The sequence below is a fragment of the Cryptomeria japonica genome, chromosome 4 (genome assembly GCF_030272615.1).
Source record: "Cryptomeria japonica chromosome 4, Sugi_1.0, whole genome shotgun sequence".
Lineage (NCBI taxonomy): Eukaryota > Viridiplantae > Streptophyta > Pinopsida > Cupressales > Cupressaceae > Cryptomeria > Cryptomeria japonica.
In genome coordinates, this window is record NC_081408.1 from 232,808,111 (window position 1) to 232,812,829 (window position 4,719).

The window sequence follows — 4,719 nt, forward strand, 5'->3', positions numbered from 1 at the left end:
CATCTCTACGATACCATAATCCAAGATTTGTAGTGCCTTGTAAGTACCGGAAAATCCTTTTTACTGCCGATTCATGATTTTCTCTAAGATTACTCTGAAATCTTGAGACAATACTATAGACATCTAAAAATGGTCAACACTTGCGGAGTCATACTTTAACATTTGTGCATTGCCTTATTTTAGGGTTCTTGTGTCGCATTAACATTTCTTCTATGTTGCGCACTTGGTCTTTATCATTTGCGAGCATCGAGCGCTTTTTCTGCATTCCTCATTTTTATCGCTTTCGAATTAGGTCTTGTCGATAACAATGCTTAAAATCATGATTTTGGTCGATCTTATCCTGTCGCATCATGGTGCGTGCTCATCTATCATCATTTTGGACATCGTCAATCCTAATCGATGATAGAATTAGGGTTTTGTCCTCTTATCAATCTTTCAATCATTTTTGGCTTATTAATAATCATTTGCGATTACCAACTTGTCAATCTCATCATTTTGCGATCGATTCGTCATCAATCCTTGTCCTTGTCAAATATCATCATTTTTGTGATCGATTCGTCATCGATCCTTGTCCTTGTCAATCTTGTCATTTTACGATCGATTCGTCATCGATCCTTGTCCTTGTCAAATATTGTCATTTTTGTGATTGATTTGTCATCGATCCTTATCCTTGCCAATTTTGTCATTTTGCGATCGATTCGTCATCGATCCTTGTCCTCTTCAATCATGTCAATTGGCGCTTATCAATGTGATCTCCTTGTCAATCTTGGTCAATTTGTCATTGATTTTTGTCAACCAATTTTAATTATTTATCAATATTGGTCCTTTGTCAGTCAAAATCATGATCGAACCTACATTAATTTCTTGTTGTCTTGACCTAATTCCTTGTCCTCTTATTTCTTAGGGTTTTATGATTTGTTCATTTAATCCTTTTCTTATTCTTTGTGGGTTAAATAAATCTATTTATTTAGTCCTAGGTCTCTTTCATGAATTAATTAATGGATGAAAACCTATTAATTAATTCACCTAATTTCTATTTCATCTTTATCTTCAATTTTCTAATTTGCTAATTTCTCCTAATTTCTAATTTCTATTTCTATTTCAAATTTGTCATAGTTTGTCATGCATTTTGCATAGCAACTTGTCATAATTTGTCATACTCCTTGCATAGCAACTTGTCATTTGTCATAATGTTGCCATTCTTGATTTGAATTTCCTTTCAAATCTCTTCATGCTAATCTTGTCCTCTCTCCAATTTGTCTATAAATTGGATGAGTTTCTTCAATCAAAAGATCAATCAATCACGCTTCTAGTATCTTTATGCTACAATTTTCATCTTGTCAATCTGGCTTGCTTTCATACTTGCATTTTGCACTTGTAGGTGAGATCCACAAACAAAATAATTTGAAGGAGAAAGAAGGACAATGGAGGTCAATTGGAAGAGACATTGGTGATGGATTTTCATTTATTTTGAATGTCTTGTTTTCAATTCTTCTATTGATTGTAATTAGGATTTATTTCATTGCAATTAGGCTTTGTGGTTAGCTAATATTTATTGCTTTGATGCATTCCATTTTCCTGATCTACAAATACATACTACATTCATAATATCAGGTCTTGTTTATGTCAAATACAGTAAACCTCCTATCATAGATTTGTGCTTGGTTGGATTAACATGTGTTGACTCATCCCTTAGTGATAATTTGTCATTTGTAGTCATAGGTGTGCTTATTGGTTTAGAGTTTTCCATGCCAAATTTCTTTAGTAACTCCTTCAAATACTTGGATTGACTTAAGAATATACCTTTATCAGTCTTTGAAATTTGCAATCCTAAAAAGAATTTTACTTTTCCAATCATAGACATTTCAAATTCTTGCTACATTTCAATAGAAAAGTTTTTACATAATCCATCTTCTCCTCCAAAGATTATATCATCAACAAAAACTTCTATAACCAAGATGTCATCATTAGTTACTTTATAGTATAAATTGTTGTCAGCATTTCCTTTAGAAAAACCAATCTTCTAAAGATACTTATCTAATCTTGTATACCAAGCTCTTGGAGCTTGCTTCAACCCATACAAAGCTTTCCTTAACCTGCAAACTATATCTTTGTTATCCATTAAAGAAAATCCATCAGGTTGTTCAATGTAAACTTCTTCTTCAAGATCTCCATTCAGAAATGCACATTTGACATCCACTTGATATACTTTGTAGTTCTTATGTGCTGCAAAAGCCAAGAATAATCTAATTGCCTCAATTCTAGCTAACAGTGCAAAGGTTTCATTGTAATCAATTACTTCTTTCTATGAATATCCCTTACATACTAGTCTTGTTTTATTTCTGATTACCTTACCATCTTCATTAAGTTTGTTTCTGAATACCCATTTAGTTCCAATTACATTTTTGTCTTTAGGCCGGGGAACTAGTGTCCATGTGTTATTTTTCTCAATTTGTTCTAATTCTTCTTCCATAGCTTTAATCTAGTGTTTATCCTCATATGCTTCATAAATTGATGTTGGTTCAATTTGAGAAATAAGACATACCTCTTCATTTGCCAATCTTCCTCTTGTCATAACTCCTTGATATTTGTTCCCAATTATTTGTTCTTCAGAGTGATTCAATCTTACATACCAGGGTGTCTTTGTTTGCTGCTATTCCTCAGTTACAGTGGATTTTCAGATGATACTGGTGTAATTGGATCTTCATTCTATATTGGTGTGCTCGGTGTAGGTTTATTTGTCAGTATCTCTATTACCAGTTCAAAATCTATGTACCTTGAAGTTCCTCTAAATTGTTCATCAATTTTTACATTTGTGCTTTCAATGATTTTCTGCAATCTTTTATTAAACATCTATATGCCTTTCTCTTAGATGAATAACCAAGAAATATTCCTTCATCACTTCTAGGATCAAATTTGCCAATGTACTCATCTCTTCTAATATAGCATTTACTTCCAAAAATTCTGAAATATTTAAGAGTAGGAGTAATACCAAACCATAGTTCATGAGGGGTCTTACCAGTTTCTCCTTTGATGTGAACTTTGTTAAATGTGTAGACTGTTGTGCTTACTGTGTCTCTCCAATATACATGTGGTATATTTTATTCAGACAACATACTCCTTGCTACATCCAAGATGGTTTTGTTTTTCCTTTCTACAACTCCATTTTGTTGTGGTGTCTGGGGTGCTAATAACTGTCTTTTGATTCCATTCTCTTCACAAAATGTATTAAATTCCTTAGATGTAAACTCACCTCCTTGATCTGATCTTAAACATTTGATTTTCTTACTAGTTTCATTTTCTACCATTGCCTTGAACTGTTTGAATTTCCCAAGTGCTTCTGATTTTTCCCTGAGAAAGGTAACCCAACACATTCTAGAATAGTCATCAACGATTAACATAAAATATCTATCACCTTGTAAGCTTTTGGTTCTAGCTGGACCACATAAATCAGTATGAATTAAGTCAAGAGAATTATTGGATTTTTCTGGAATACTTTTAAAAGTAGCTCTTACTTGTTTTCCAAATTGACATTCCTTACATATCGAATTGTGAGGCTTAACAATTTTAGGTAAATCTCTATTTTCCTTAGTAGTACTGATCTTCACAATGCAAACAAAATTTACATGACAGAGTCTTTTATGCCATAGCCAACTTTCATCAATATGTGCAATCAAACATGTCTTTCCATTGTTATTCAGATGAAAGATATTACCTCTAGTTTGACTACCGGTTGCAATTTCCAAACCAGATCTATTCATGATTTTGTATTTACCATTTTTGAATTGTAAGTGTAACCCTTTTTCAACTAACTTACCAACACTCAAAAGATTATGTTTTAAACCTTCAACATAGTTAACATTATCAGTATTATGCTTACCATCAAGATATATTGTACCTTTTCCTTTGATCAAACAAGCTTTGTCATCTCCAAATCTTACCAGACCTCCATTATATTCCTGAAAAGTCAAGAATTTACTTTTATCACCAGTCATGTGATGTGAGCATCCTGAATCAATGATCCATTCATCCTTAATTTCAATTTTAGCTGCTAGGGCCTGCTCTACCAGTTGAATAGTAGGTGCTGGTTGATCTTCTGTTATAGAAACAAAGACCCATCCATTCTCTGCCGGATCCTCATCAGAATCATTAGTGATTCCTTCATCAACAAGATAACAAGATTTGTCTTTATTCTTCTTAAATTTGTATCTCTGATATTTAGGGTTAGGTTTGTATGTTCTTCTAGCTTCTTCTCTTATTCTAGCATGTCTATCAGGGCATCTTGAAGCCATATGACCAATCTTATTACAGTTAAAACATTTAAAGGGTGCTTTACCTTCATACTTACTTCCAACTGGACCTTTAGACATTTTCCTTGCAAATAGTGCTTGAAGTTCTTCAAGTTCTTCATTTTCTCTCCTGTTTTCTTCAAGTTCTCTTGCATAAAAGGATTTCCAATCAGATTTGTCAAATGATGGTGCAGATGATGTTGATGCCTTAAAAGATAAGTCTGTTTTTATAGTAGCAACAAGACCAAATTCGTCAATTTCAAAGGTTGAAAGTTTTCCCATCAATGTATCCCTAGTTACTGATGTGTTAGGCATTGTTCTTAGTTCATTTATAGTAGTAAATTTCATTTTGTATGCCGGTGGTAATCATCTTAAAACTTTTGAAACAATTTCATCTTCACTTAAGGTTCCTCCACAACATTTAATACCC